Source organism: Eleutherodactylus coqui, chromosome 4, assembly GCF_035609145.1.
Source record: "Eleutherodactylus coqui strain aEleCoq1 chromosome 4, aEleCoq1.hap1, whole genome shotgun sequence".
Taxonomy (NCBI): Eukaryota; Metazoa; Chordata; class Amphibia; order Anura; family Eleutherodactylidae; genus Eleutherodactylus; species Eleutherodactylus coqui.
This window is the reverse complement of record NC_089840.1, coordinates 251,880,475-251,897,126: the sequence shown is the minus strand read 5'-3', so window position 1 is coordinate 251,897,126 and position 16,652 is coordinate 251,880,475. Positions and strand designations below refer to the sequence as shown.

General features: G+C 42.9%; 1 protein-coding gene across 1 annotated transcript in view; it reads right to left on the bottom strand.

Annotated features, from left to right (window-relative positions):
* Positions 1-16,652, bottom strand: part of ZMAT4 (zinc finger matrin-type 4) — a 400,283-nt gene that overhangs the window by 320,131 nt on the left and 63,500 nt on the right. The window lies entirely within an intron of this gene.

The window sequence follows — 16,652 nt, the reverse complement described above, 5'->3', positions numbered from 1 at the left end:
GTAAAGGGATAGATATTCGAGGAGACATGAGGCATCAGTAGTTTCAACTCTTGCAAAATTCAAATTTCCAACTTGCATGTCGAATCACGCTAGGAGTTTTAGTTTTGCAACAGCTGGAGAGCCACAGGCTGGAGACCATGGCAGTAGATTGATGCGGCATTGCTTACCAATGGTAGTCTATATATGTTGAATATGTATATATTTTAAAGAGGCAATCCCAACTCAATCAACCTTGGCTGGGATGGGGATACCTGTTTGTATCAGAAGGGGTCAGGTTTACAAAAACAGATTAGTTTTTTTTCTTTACGGCGTTCATTGTACAGTATACATGACATGTTATCTTCATTCTGCGGGTCGATGCGATTTCACTGATAGCAAATTTATGTAGAGTTTTACATGTTACTCTTACTCAATAAAAACACTCTTACTACATATAGATATCACATATATAGTGATTCTATATGATATAATAATGCCATAAATGTGCAGTTGGGAGTCACCTGGTATGGAGCCTGTATGGCTGGACAGGACTCCACCCCTGAGGTCCCAGGATGGCAGTATATATTCCTTGTGGGTAATGCCACTAGATGGTAGACTTTGGGAGAGCAGCACGGAAAAGCTGTCCGGGGTCCAAGGTCCTCAGTATAATGTAGTATGGTAAGGGTCAAAGAGAAGAAAAGACCAACAAAAAATATATCCTTGCACTGCTACTACATAGGAAGAAAGTATACTGAGCAGGATAGAGGTGAAGAGGTATCGATTACTTCACTTAGGGGGTTTGGGTAAAGGCCAACTCCCCCTTAGGTCCAGGCTTGCCAAGGAGTAGGAAGAAGTAGGGAAGTCCTTCCACACATCTTTGTCCAACAGATTTATTTCAACAATAACAATACACTATACACACATAGTGCAAATACAAGCTGTACCAGCAACCAACCATATTTTTTGTTGGTCTTCTCTCTGACCCCTACCATACAAGGGCCATGATTGTGACATTATCAGGAAAAAGGTTCAACAATCAACAGTGCTCGGTACAGTGAAGGCTCACTGAAGAGCTGAAGCCTAAAATTCATAAAAAAACGCACTGCCCGTATTGTTGACACTATCCAAAAACTTAATTTTGTGGTGTTCAAGCACCCTCCCCTATAAGTCCTGATCTGGCTCTATCAAACCTGTTTGGTCCCCTGAAAGAAGCCCTAAGAGGGCGAAGATTCACATCTGATGAAGAGGTGAAGACAGTGGAGCATTCGTGACTCGCAGCTTAGAATAAAATATTTTAGGGGACAGAACGAAAGCTTGTTGACAGATGGACAAAGTGCATAGGGAGATTATGTCAAAAAGTAATGTATTTGCCGCTTAAAATAAATCCTACAGCCAGAGTGCGGATAATTTTTGACTCACCCTCGTAAATAATTTTTTTTCTTACGATGGCGCCGAAAATCATTGTGCACAGGCTGCCATCTAACCTAAGGTTGTCACTGCCACCATATATCTCCCCTCTCTTACAACCTCTGCCAGAGGACGTGCTCTTTAAAAAAAACTCTTGAATCAGTGCTGCAAAATCTCTGTAATTCACAAGATTATCAGGAGCAAGAAGAAACATCTGTTCTGGGCGTCTCAAGGTTGCCTTGTCATCCAGGCTGTGCGGCTGATTAATCATGTCGTTTTGTTCCTCCCTAAAACTACATGGGGATGACACTTGCTATGTTATGCTGGAAGCGTTTTGTTTTTTGGCGTAACCAGATGCAGGCACGCGGTCCTAGTCATCAGTAAGGGGGCATGAAATGTAAAAACAGCAGCATGTAGGATCCAGTATGACGGGTATTAGCACATCTAAGCATGTCCTCTGAGCTCACGACACAAGTCTGATTACTGCTCGCTCAGAGCATCCTGCAAGCGCAAGTGGCAGATATAAATAAATAAGCAAATGCAAATGTGCGGAGGATAAAACAAGAGGCTTGAAAGGAAGACAAATATCAAAGAGCGGCCTGAGCCTAAGTGAGCGGCAAAGCCAACAAAATAGAGGCGGAAGGAGCAAAGAGCCCCACAGGTCTGTAGATTGCACATCAAATCCACCACCATTTGTAACCTAACAGGGGTTATATGAGATTATTTTGGACACAATGTCACCCTTTTCCACACATCGACCCCTTATAACATTACAACCACGGATGGTCAAGACAAGAACATTGTTTATATCAGGGAAATCAATTTTTGGTGACTGAGATGTTAGAACTTTTTGGGGGTATTTTTGGGTCATAGACTCCGAAAGTGACATTAGTGTTTCTCCATCAGGTCTGCTTATCGAGATATGACATATGGCCATATAAAGGTATACTTGTACACATTGTATTATACATGTAATGACTGCCAATCAAAAGCTGAAGATACGATAAATCCCAAGAAGACTAGAACACGAATAAAACAAAAACGTTTCTCCATTGAGATGTCGATGAAACTACATTTCTGTAATTTCCTGCGATGAGATGTTCTGGACATTCGCTCTTGAGTAGTCCGCCATCATATGCGTATCCCATCGCCTGCAGTCCTGTTCTTCCATGGTCACCAGTAGTCTGCCATCATATGCGTACCTCATCATCAACAGTACTGTTCTTCCACGGTCACCAGTAGTCCACCATCATATACGTATCCCATCGTCCGCAGTCCTGTTCTTCCACGGTCACCAGTAGTTCACCGTCATATGCGTGCCTCATCATCCACAGTCCTGTTCTTCCACGGTCACCAGTAGTCTGCCATCATGTGTGCATCTAGTCATCTGCAGTCCTTTTCTTCCACGGTCACCAGTAGTCCGCCATCATATGTACATCCCATCGTCTGTAGACTTGTTCTTCCATGGTCACTAGTTGTCCGCCATCATATTCGTATCCCATCATCCGCAGTTTTGTTCTTCCACGGTCACCAGTAGTTCACCGTCATATGCGTGCCTCATCATCCACAGTCCTGTTCTTCCATGGTCACCAGTAGTCTGCCATCATGTGTGCATCTAGTCATCTGCAGTCCTTTTCTTCCACGGTCACCAGTAGTCCGCCATCATATGTATATCTCATCGTCTGTAGTCTTGTTCTTCCACGGTCACCAGTTGTCCGCCATCATATGTATATCCCATCGTCTGTAGTCTTGTTCTTCCTCGGTCACCAGTAGTCCACTATCATATGTATATCCCATCGTCTGTAGTCTTGTTCTTCCACGGTCACCAGTAGTCCACCATCATATGTATATCCCATCGTCTGTAGTCTTGTTCTTCCACGGTCACCAGTTGTCCGCCATCATATGCGTATCCCATCATCCACAATCCTGTTCTTCTACCGTCCTTATTTCCTGGTGAAATCAATCACCCTGTTCATCACAATGACTGCAGGTCCTGCGAATTGAAGTTCATGTTACAGCCAACTGTTGAGAACCAGAAGTTCGCATATTCTCCACAAGTTCACCATAGTTAGCGACCTTATAGTTTCCAAGGAAATTCTTTACAACCCTACAAAACAACAACCGCGCACGCACTTAAAAGTTGTCCGCCGAATCTTGGAAACTATGGTCTTTCATGAGTTCCCGGATTTGTGGTTCATCGAATTTACCTGCTTTTAGCTTTTCGATGTCCATCGCAGGAAATCTTTTACATTTGTAGCCAAAACACCATTCTCCATTTCTCTTCAATGTCTTTACACATTGTTTCATCAAACCAACTTTGATGTGCAGTGGTAGAAATATTTATCATATATACTAATAATAAGCAAATGCAGGCGGGAAAATAAAAAATATATAACAAAAATAGATAATGACATCAGAATAGAGATGAGCGAGCGTACTCGGATAAGCACTACTCGCTCGAGTAATTGGCTTTATCCGAGTATCGCTGTGCTCAGGGCTAAAGATTCGGGTGCCGCTGCAGCTGACAGGTGAGTCGCAGCGGGGAGCAGGGGAGAGCGGGCGGGAGAGAAGGAGAGAAAGATCTTACCTCCGTTCCTCCCCGCTCTCCCCTGCAGCTCCCCGCTCCGTGCCGGCACCCGAATCTTCAGACCCGAGCACAGCGATACTCCGGTAAAGCACATTACTCGAGCGAGTAGTGCTTATCCGAGTACGCTCGCTCATCTCTACATCAGAAATATCTAAAAAATCTAGAGCTCCTAGAAAAAAATGGACAATATTTTCAGAATCAGCGGCACAAAAATACCCAGAATAAGGTATAAAATTCCAGGCACCATGAAAAAATGTTTTTCAGTTCCCCAGTGTTATCTGTGATAATCACGCTTGTTGGAGTTGGGATATATATTAATCTGCAAGTGAACAGTCAGTACTTGAAGTTGATGTGTTGGAAGCAAGAAAAACGGACAAGTGTAAGGATCTAAACAACTATGACAAGGGCCGAATTGTGATCTGTAGATGACTGGGTCAGAATGTCTCCAAACTGGCCGGTCTTGCCTAGTGTTCCCAGTGTGCAGTGGTTAGTATCTACCAAAAGTGGTTCAAGGAAGGACAACCAGTGAATTAGTGATAGGGTCATGGGTGTGTAAGACTCACTGATGTACCAAAGGAGTGAAGGTTAGTCCATCTGGTCCAATCCCACAGAAGAACAATAAATTGCATCGCAGCTCGCTATGTATCGGCCACTTATTGGTCATAGACTCCTGTCTGCTGCCAAAAGTGCCTATAATAAGCCGAATTGAACCATGGAGCAATAGAAGAAGGTGACCCTGTCTGATCAATCATGTTTTGTTTTACATCATGTGGATGTCCGGGTGCGTGTGTGTCACTTACCTGGAAATGAGATGGCATCACAATGCACTTTGGGCAGAAGACAAGTTGGGGGTGGCAGTGTGATGTTCTGGGCAATGTTTTGCTGCATACTTGGGTCCTGGCATCATGTGGATATGACACGTACCACGTATCTAATATTGTACACACATGTATCCCCTTCATAGTAGTGACATTCCCTAATTTTAGTGCCCTCTTTCAACAGGATAATGCACCTAACCACACTGCAAAAATGGTTCAGGAATGATCTGAGGGAACTTCCTGTGTCCCGTCCAAACAGTGGAGAAGCAAGTGTATTACAGCTAAGAGCTATATAAAGCAAGTGTGTGTGCTGTATTCTAAAGTGCGCTGTTTCTTAAGTGTGTGACTTGAGATTACAACTTTAGATTCAGAGACTTTAGAAAAGTCACTTCTATTTATTTACTCCTTATCTATTTGTATAATCCCCATGTAGAATATGCGCTATGATTGACAATGCCATCCAGTTTACATCTTGTGCCATGTTCGAGGGTTCATACTGCTATACAAGATGTGAGCATGTTGCGCATTTGGAAACCCAGATCCTGGATCTAAATAAGCAGCTTACAACACTGAAATCCATTGGCACCATGGAAAGGACTTTGCTGCTCTCTGAGCAGGCACTCGCTGGGGTAGATGAGGGGGTGGATGGTAGCATGGGAGTGCAGGATGATCAGACAGCTAGCTGGGTGACTAGGAAGGCTAATCCTGAACTGGCACACCCAACAAGTTTGCAAAGTTGGCAGATGAGGGGATGCCATTACAGGATTAGCACTGCTGCAACATTACATGAGGAATGTCTGCTCCAGTAGGAAGGGGAATAGCAGTGCCGGACAGGCTAGACAGGTCTTTATAGTGGGGGATTCAATTATTAGGGGGACCGACAATCTGCCACAAAGACAAGGATCGTCAATTAGAATGTTGTCTTCTTAATGCTCAAGTTTGGAACATCGCGGACAAATTACTGGGAGGAGCTATTAAGCACCCAGTCTCATACGGGCGGATTTGAATAGCGGAATCCGCGATCGACGTCCGCACGGAGGATCCAGAGCAAATGGCACGCATTGAAAGGTACGTAAAAAACGCTTTTTCCTTCAGACTTTTGTAAAGGAATTGTGATTTCCGCGCGTGGACCAAATATAACAGCATGCTCTATTTTGCTGTAGACAGGCTGCGGGTACCCGTGTCATCGCCTAACAATGGCGTGGGAAGAACAAATATTTAAAGAAAAAAATCTGTAATGTCCATTTCCAATGGCGAGCGTCTGCGGTCATCCGCAGTACATGAAAAGAAGGTACGCAGGGTCGTCAGCAGGGGCCACAGCCAGATTCCGCTTCATTAGAAAGCCCCATAGACACCTGGAAAAAGAAACCGCAGCAAATTCACAAACACTAGTGGGTATTCACCCAAGTAGGATGATGGGAGGCATCAAAAGAGGTCTAGCGGCACATGACAAGATCAATGTTCTTCCTCTTTACAAGTCACTGGTCAGACCACACATGGAATATTGTGGACAGTTTTGGGCACCGGTACTCAAGAAGGACGTATCAGAGCATGAGTGCGTACAAAGGTGGTCAACTAAAGTAATACATGGAATGGGCGAACTACAAGTAGTCCTCTCCAGGAGATAATGCTGAAGGTCAGGGCTGTAGATTACTATCATGCACATCATCCCAGGGGTGCAGTTCCTCCTCTGTACACACAGGGACATGCAAAAAAATATCCAAGGTCTTGCAGTAGCAGCAAGACCATATATGATGTCATAACCACATACTAAATTCCCACATACTACACTTGTATGTGGGGATTTAGTGTGAATAAAACCAGTGTTTAGCATGGCAGCTGTATGTATGTGTGTGCATGTAGCAGAGCTATGTGTGTATGTAAATGTGTATGTTGTGTATGTTGTAGAGCTATGTGTGTATGTTGCACAGCTGTATGTGTTGTGTACAATATTTGTGCTGCAGTGCTGTATACGTGTATAATGGTAACTTGTGTGCTTACGTCATTGTTTGAATGGACACACTAGGTTTAATCCTTTGCAATCCAATTTTGGATTCACGGTTTCCTAGGGCCCTTTCTCTTTCTGCCATTATACAATGGCGCCACCTGCTGGCTAGAGCCAGTACTACGGTATGGGACATGCTGGGGAGGCCCCCGACAACAGAGTGGCCAGTAATATACAGTAAGAATACCCTGCCGGACGTCTTCCGACATCGGAGCTATACAGCCTTCAATCAGAATGTCTTCAGACGTCAGACAGTGGATTGGAAAGGGTTAATAGGAGCTGACTATTCACTGTTAACCCCATTTTCTTTACTACAATGACGGTAGCCCCTCCGCATTGTTAAACCCCCAAAGATGTTTAAATTGGTATGAGATATGTTTTCCTGTTTTGTGTTGTCTTAACCTGGGGTGCGTCTTATAGTCCAAAATTAACGGTATACCCAGGACTATATTACGTTTAAAGCACAGATGTCAAACAGAAGGCCCGCAGCCAACAGCTTATTTTATGGGGATACACCGGGGTTGGAGCAGAAGTCACTGCTCCAACACCTGTGTAGTGGTCGGCGCTTGTAATTGCAGGCTGGCTCTCACTAAACTTTTTTCAATTTGAAAGAGAGCTGCACCTACAATTACAAGTGCCAGCCACTACCCAGGGATTGGAGCAGCGGCTTCCGCTCCGACCCTGATGTATCCTGGTTTTCTCCAGTCTGGCAGCACAGTGCAGAGTATGTGATCACTGACCTCTGCACCAAGGGGGTTGCTATTGGCCTCTGGTAGGGCAGCATCCCTGGAGCCAATATGGGGGCCACTGTTACTACTTGGGCCACTATTACTACTGGGACCATTATAGAAGTCACCATCACTTTTCGGGTCACTATGGGGGCACTGTTACTACTGGAACTACTATGGGGGTTATTAATACTACTGGGGTCACAATGGTAGATAACAAATAGGGCTTGTTCATATGGGCATAAGCACATTATGGCCGTAAAAATATACAATTCCAATTGGCCCTTTGAAGGCAACTATAAGGTTCACGTGGCCCTCACGGAAAATAAGTTTGACACCCCTAGTCTAGAAGAAAGAAGGTTTCTACACCGACATAGAAGGGGGTTCTTTACTGTAAGAGCAGTGAGACTATGGAACTCTCCACCTGAGGACATGGTGATGGGGAACTCAATAAAAGAGTTCAACAGGGACCTGGACACTTTCTGGAGCAATACAATATTATATGTTATAGTCACTTAGCTTCTACTTCTTTGTGGTTTTTTGCCTTCTTCTGGATCAACATTGGGGGGTAATAGGCTGAACTGGATGGACAGGGGTCTTTTTTAGGCCTCAAATACTCTGTAACTGTATGATTTGCCACACGATGGTTCATACATGTAACCAACAGATTCCTATGTTGTGAGATGAATAGAAATCAAATAAAAACATCTGTGGTAACGTCTGGGGCGGCTTATTAAATCTGTGCTAGAAAATTATTTAGAATAGTAATAACACAAAGCCGATTGTTTAGGAGCAGAAATAAAGACGACGTTGAATGTCTCAGACCTCCACGGTGACTAATCAGTAATGACTAATAATCCACATTTAATAACATAATGTGTTAACTCCGCGCTGTGAAGGTAATCATGAGGATTGAAGGCTGGGAAGTGTAGTTTTCTAATATTTTGATAACTTGCACCTGAACCTGCAGAACATGGCACCCATCAACCAGAATCTAAGCTGTTCACAGCACCGGCCTATGTCAGCACACACTCACATACATCACTCAAACTTCTGGGTCTTATCTTAAGAATGCTGCGCTATTGTGTGACCATTAAGGCCGGTTTTACATCCGTGCTGAAAGCTCCGTTCGGAAGTTCGGTCGCAGATCCAGCATAAAATACCTGTTAAGGTGTGCTGCTGGGATCTGTTGTTCTACATGGGTTTTCAGCAGCGCAGCTCCACAGGTGGGGGTTGATTGAGCTGGTTAGGTGAGAATTTCTCCAGCCAGTCAATAACCACCGGTCTGCTGTTCATATATACCAGCTCCTCTGCGAGAGGCTGATGGGCTTTCCTCTGATTGTTTAGTGTAAACAGTGTCATATTCCTGCGTGTCTGTGCAAGATGCCGGACATGAGGTGCGGACAGTCCTGTTCAGGGTGCATGGTGTTTGGTGTTGTATGCAAATCCCTGGCATGTCAGCATGAGATGCGTTCAGTTCTGCTGTGTTTCGTCTGTCATCCAGGTCTAGGTAGGTCCCAAGGTTCCAGTGCAGGGCCATCCTTGTCGGGACGATCACCCCGCATGTAGGTTTCATGTGGAAGTTGTCTCATTAGAGCAGAGACCTGCGAGACAACAAGGACCCTTGAAGTGGGCTTTCGGGCTTAAGTATCTTGACCAAAATACGATCTATTACCTCATACATTCTATAGTTATTCCATCTGGTTATGTGTGCAGGTATGCACGCGAGTGTTTTGAGTGCTTGTCAGTCGTTGGTTTATGTCTGTGCGTGAGTATGGCATCCAGTTCATAGTTCTGCAGTTCCACTTGAGTTCATGGATGTGGAAGACATAACAGAATGTACATGTGTCAGATAGGAGTGAATGGCGTAAGCCGCAGATACGAAAGCAGCCGTAATTTGTGTGTTAATCGTCTCCAATTCTTTATCATTTAATTTCACATATTTCCAGCTAATTCCTATTCTAAACTTAACCCCTTGTGGACATTTTTTGCTTTTTTTTTTAATTTTCATTTTCTCATCCTCCCTTTCAAAAAAGCAAAATTTTATTTTTCAGTTGATGGGGTTGTGTGAGGACTCCATTTTTTGGGTACAGCCTGTGGTTTGTATTTGTACCATTTTGGAGTACATAAAACTTCTTGATCGCTTTTTATTATTTTTTTTCTGTAGGCAGAGCAACCAGGAAAAGCACATTTCTGGAGTTGTGTATCTTTTTTTCTGATGGTTTTTACTGGGGAGGGGATAAATAATGTGTCATTTTAAGAGATCGAACTTTTACGGGCAAAAAAAAATACCAAATATGTTTATAAATATCGGAAATGGAAGATTTAAACTTTTAATGTTTACTATTTTTGTAAGAAATATAAAAACTTTATTTCTCCTATTTTAACTTTTTTTTTAGTCCCCAAGGGGACTTGAACTTGCAATACCTATACAATATGCTGCAATACTGTACGTCAGTATGTTATTACTGCATATTTTTTCAGGAATTCTTTTAAGCAGTGTCACAGGTACGTCTTAATAGGCAAATGATACATGGCAGCCCTGGGGGCCTGCAATAAAGCCCCTGGCTGGCATGACACCCAAACAGCACCCTGCGCTCTCATAGCAGAGAGGATGGGTGATGGGGGCGGGGTTCTGAACATTTAAATTATACTGTCAAAATAGTTTCAATGGTTAACAGCTGCAATGGTTACCTTTGGATTGCAGCTGCTGCATGCGGGTGTTGGCTGTATATGGTGCGGACTGAGCTTCTGCGGCTACTCCATACAAACCCTGTGAACATCCAGCGTGCATGTACAGTCGATGTTACCAAGGGGTTAAAGACTATGGACACCTTTGGGGGAGCAGCAAATTAGTTTTTTTCACTTTTAGGCTGACAATCACTTTTGAAATGTGGTTTAATTAAAAGGTTGCCTTCTGCAGCTTCTACCTATCACTGTATAAAGACACTGAATGATACATTTCAGTGGGAGATCCGTAAGTGAGGCTGGACCCAAGGTTTAGTTTTCCTCTGCTCTCCTGCACCTTCTTATCAGCTAATTTATGATGTCAGCAAAGTTTATCTTTCTTGTGGTCATAGATTAGCTGATAAAAAGGAGAAAGGAGATAAGTGCTGAAATCCAATCATCAGTCCAGCCTCGCTGACAGTTGCCCGACTAGACTCAGACTGCAGTGTCTATATACAGTGATAGGTAGAAGCTGCAGAAGACAAACATGCAATATTTTTAATGAAACCCTATTGCAGAAATGATTGTCAGCGCAAGATACATGCATTTAAGTGCCAAAAAAATAATTTGGCCCCATAGGTGTCCATAGCCTTTAACAACATTATAGAAGGCGGTCTCCAAGTTTTCTGACTTCTGTAATCAATATGCCAGGAAACATTTAACTAGAACCCTTGCATCCATGGACACCAAGAAAAAGTAGGACTGTTGTACGTTTTTTGACACAGCGAAACCCCTAACAGAGTACTGATGTCACTACCGCTCCACATGCTCTATGTAATGTTATGGAGCTAAGAGCTTTCTTGCACCGCGTGTCCTTAGAAATAACATACAAAGGATTACATGGAGGGAATGCAAATTCTAGAACTGGGTGACTTAACACAGCTATGTATTGAATCCAAAGCAGGAGCTTGTGGCTGCAGCTGCCTGTCCACAGCCATGGGAGAAGGAAAACTCTGATACGTGAGATTCAAGATGCTAATAATCTTCATTGATTGGCCACTTTGTTATACGCCCTGTCTAGTAGCGCATTCGGGGTTAATAGGCTGAACTGGATGGACATATGCCTTTTTTCAGCCTAATGATACTATGAGTGATTCCTTTTTGGCCTTCAAAATCGCAGTAATTCATTGTAGTGTAGAGTTCGCTAAGTGGTGAAATAGTTTTGCAGGAATATCGGCCCCTACGGACAGGAAGCTACTTGTAGTGGTCACACATTAGATGGCGGTACTGATATGTTTTGACCAGCTGACAGAAAGGGGTCATTGATTCATGCTGCTTGTGCCAAATTCTGATCTCCCATCAGCATTGTGCAACAGCAATCTGGATTCATCTGACCAGGTGATGTTTTTTCACTGCTCAGTGATACAATTTTTGTACTCTTTTACCCCCTGGCATCTCGCTTTTCTTAGACACAATGGCGCTGGGTGTAGTCATCTGCTGTTATAGACCATCTATGCTAAAGAATAACGAGTTATTGGCTCATATAGCTGGAGTACCAGTATAGTACTCAGCTGCTGGACCTGTTCTTCAGAATGATTCCTGACATCCTCTTCTGACCCCTTTCAGCAATTAATTCTTTCCGTCCACAGTATCACTTTTCGCTGGATGTGTTTCCCTGATTATGCCATTCTCAGTATACTCTCCACACCGCTGCCCGAGAAAACCCCACAAGGTTGGTAGTGAAATCCTGGCCCCGCTAGTCTGACACCATTGACCCGGCCTTGTTGGAAGTCGTTCAGATCGCTGGCTTTTCCCATCTAATGTGGATTCACATTGAAACTGATCCACGGAAAACTTGTCAAGTGATTTTATGTTGCACTCCGGGGTCACGACTATAATACGCATACTGGGAGGCGTGAATCGTGGGGGCTTTAATAAAGTAGCTACTCTGTGTTTATTGTTATAGGGGTTTGACCTCATATAATAGTCAATATTAACCCTTTCCAATCCACTGTCTGACCTCTGAAGACATTATGACTTAAGGCTGTAAAACTCCGATGTTGGTAGACATCCATCGGACCTCTCTTACTGTATATTGCCAACCTCTCTGCTGTTGGAGCCTATCCAATGTGTCACCTCATGCAGTACTGGCTTTAGCCAGCAGATAGCGCCATTGTATAACGGCAGAAAGAGTAAGCCCCCCTAGAAAAACCAGAATACAAATTGGAGTGGAAAGGGTTATTATATGTTTCATCTTTCAAGACGTCTTCCAAGATTAAAAAACAGCTCAGCCATTACTATGCTTCCACTGTCAGTAAACTGATATGCAGAAGAGCCACATTAACTCTGGTTAGTTCTGAAATAAGGGAATTTCTTGTACTTTTACGTACTGATATGAAGTCATTGAGTCGCACCATGCTGGATGAAAACTAAACCACCAGTGAACACTGTGCCCAGTGGCGTAGCTATAGAGGATGCAGGAGATGCGGTTGCACCCGGGCCCAGGAGCCTTAGGGGGCCCATAAGGCCTCTCTTCTCCATATAGGGAGCCCAGTACTATGAATAAAGCATTATAGTTGTGGGCCCCGTTACAGGTTTTGCACTGGGGCCCAGGAGCTTCAAGTTACGCCTCTGACTGTGTCCCGGAGCTGCTAGAGGGATTGGACGATTCCCACAGTAATGGGCAATGCAAAAAAGTTAAACCTGGTAATGCAAGTGGCAAAGAAGAGAAAAAAGTGCTCCAATGTGCAGAGTGATTAAAAAGGTTGTTGGTGGAAAATCTATGCCAGTACCACTGATGGGAGTCTTAGTATCGCCCGGGCAGAGGTGGCAGCTGCTGAGAGGCGCTGTGAGCACAGTGCGACCAGGTGTGAGTTTTCACAATTTTTACCACCAACCCTTTGAAACACATTTTACACATTGGAGCGCTTTTTTCTTCTTTGCAGATTGTATGGGATTTCCTAATTTCTGATTAAGATTTCTTAACTCTATAACAATATGTAATTAAATTAATCAGCACAGAAACAAGCAAAAAAAAAATAGAGGGCCGAGGTGCACATTCACATTTAAATCCTCACCTTGATATGATAGCCAGTGTGATAATTAGCAAAACTGCTATTCATTTACATAGAATGACGTTTTGTGCTAAAAAATCATTCTAAAGTGTTGGCTGCTAGGGGTCTCTCTTCCTCCTAACTTGTTGTGCACTGCCTGCTGTCAAGTGTGTTCTACCAGTAGGGAAAACAGCAAAACAGAAAGTTCAGGGGGGGGGAGAATGAGTCATCATGCTAAGTGAAGTCTATGAGAGCAGAGGAGAGGGGGAGGAAGAGAGAGAGACACACACAGAAGTCTTGCAAAAGCAAATGATGAGTAAAGACCCTTTTACACGCAATGATTATCGCTCAAAAAGCAGACGAAAATGAGCGATAATCATTACATGTAAACACGGGTATCGTGCACTTTTCATTTGAATGAAGGATTTTAGTTAAACCTAAAATCCATCGTTCAGCCGCTGAAAGACTGAGCAAATACATTCCATTTGAATGTATTTCACTCATCTTTCAAAAGACTGGCTGATGTTCTCCCTATGACCTGTTTACACTAGATGCAAGGAGAACAATGCAATCTGCTGGCAGCCAGGAGGAGAACAAAGGAATGTGTTGTAAGTTGTTTGCACAGCTGGGTGTGTGTTTAAACACATGCTGTGCTCTGCAAACAACTCCTAGAGGTCCTTTTACAAGCAAATGAAGATGATAAAGTATTAATGGCCATTAACACTTTATGCAAATAGATCCCTAAATCTTTCAATCTTTCAGTGGTTTGAAAGATTATCTTTGCATGTAAAAGGGCCTTTAGACATTCAGCAGAGTTTAACTTCTCTGTGATCACTTTCTATAACAAGTTATCTTAAGCCATTAAACACTATTGTTCTCTTAACACATCAAAAACTTTTTTAAAGTAATTAAAAAGGTAAACAAACGGTGCCATGAATATGTATCATAACATGTTAAGTCATGCTACACTTTGCTGCATCTGTAATTACTTTTTATTCACATCTCCACTCCTCAGTCCTGCTGTACACTATCCTACATGATGATGTTTTATCTCTCTGTCTAGACACTTAGAGAGAAAAACCTGCAGTCCTCTGTGCACAGTCTATAGCATGCAGCATAGCAGCCAGGCTCTACCAACAAGTTCTAAGAGAGCTGAGAATCAGATATACACCCTGCAAAGGGGGAAAATTGCGGAAATGCAGGATAAGAAGTCATAGAATAGCCAGATATCGCATTGTTCCTCCTGTCCACACAGCAGCTTATTCGGAAAAGTCATCTGAAAAGTTCAATATGTTTTAAGCTCTAAAGAAAGTTAGCAGGAGCAATCAAAGGTAATAAAAGAGAAAATGGATTGAGCCAATCTCAGTGCTGTGAAGGTGAAATGGATTATATAGTCCCAGGATCCATCTTGCGCGCTGTGGGCAGTGTGGCGGCATTACCAGGCCCATCATTGTGATATAGGCAGCATTTTATAACACATTTCCTAGAAGGTGTTACTCTAGATGTAACATTTAGTGCCAGCATTTAGAAAGATGATTAGTTTGAAGTCAAACAGAGGTGAGAAAAATACATTTTCACCGTCACTTTGGTGGAATATATTCCCTTTGAAGGCAGCTTCTCAAAAATAATGGCTTCGAGAGAGACGCCAGAATTTCAAGGTCTTTGTGACTAAGTGATAAGCAGCTCCCTCCTTGGGTTTGACATTAACAAGGATTCTTCTGCACCCGCTCATGAAAGACCCCTGATGGTGAATGTGCAGAAGAAAGGTCAATACAAACCTGCAAGGTGATCAAATATTTATATCTTGGAGAAGTCGATGCGTCCACCTTTCATCCTGGGAGTCAATGACTTGTGTTTAAACCATAAGAATTAGTTACTGTCTATCGATACACTCATAAATATACAGAGGCGTACAGCCAGGAAGCACGCAATAACTGCAACATACTTCTAGGTGTGTTCACAGTGCTAGCAACTGGCAAGAAGGTAGTTAATACATAAAAAAGATTAAAAAAGGGGGTTTTCTTATCCGGATTACCCCATAGAGGGTAATATATGTCTTGAGTGGGAAATTACGTATATTTATGTCATATGAATGGTGTGTGTCAGGAGGTGATCCTGCACCATCTGCAATGGGAGCCGGCTGTAACTGACAGCCAACCACCCACTGTAATAGCAGGGATCCATGCTGTTAACCCCTTACCTGCCATGGTCAATGTTAATCTTACATGCTGTGATCAATGTTGATCTTACATGCTGTGATCAATGTTGATCTTACATGCCGTGATCAATGTTGATCTTACATGCTGTGATCAATGTTGATCTTACATGCCGTGATCAATGTTGATCTTACATGTCATGATTAGAGATGAGCGAACCTACTCGATTCCAGTAATTACTCGATCGAGCACCGTGATTTTCGAGTACTTCCGTACTCAGGTGAAAAGATTCGGGGGGGGGGGCGGGGAAAGGCGTAGCGGAGTGGGGGGTAGCAAATCACCGCAAAAAGGGGCGTGGCCGAGTACGCTCGCTCATCTCTAGTCATGATCAATGTCAATCTTACATGCCATGATCAATGTTGATCTCACATGCCATAATCAATGTCGATCTTACATGCCATGATCAATGTTGATCTTACATGCCATGATCAATGTTAATCTTACATGCCATAATCAATGTTGATCTTACAAGCCATGACCAATGTCGATCTCACATGCCATGATCAATGTCGATCTCACATACCATGATCGATGTCGATCTCACATGCCATGATCGATGTCGATCTCACATGCCATGATCAATGTCGATCTCACATGTTATGATCAATGTTGATCTCACATGCCATGATCAATGTTGATCTCACATGCCATGATCAATGTTGATCTCACATGCCATGATCAATGTTGATCTCACATGCCATGATCAATGTTGATCTTACATGCCATGATCAATGTTGATCTTACATGTCATGATCAATGTTGATCTCACATGCCATGATCAATGTTGATCTTACATGCCATGATCAATGTTGAGTGAGGGCTCTCCATCTTAGATGTCATCAGCCTCCAACATGACATTGTGAAGGGCCAATGGGTTGCCAAGGCAATCGGATGCCAAACAAAAGCATCTGGGTCTACTATGGTGTGTCCTATACAGTTATAGTGATAATGCACTGCAGTAGAGAAGTAATGCATTGCATTATTTGAGTTATCATGAGATTGTAGTTTTAAATCCCCTAAAGGGGCACAAAAAATGTTTAAAAAAATGTAAAACAATAAAACTTTTTAGCACACTTTTCTTTTTTTTTTAAACACATTTGTATTGTTACATCCGTAATGATCTGCACAATAAATTGAGCACATTTTTTCCCCACACAACAAAGGCTGTAAAAAAGTTTTAAAAAAACATAGT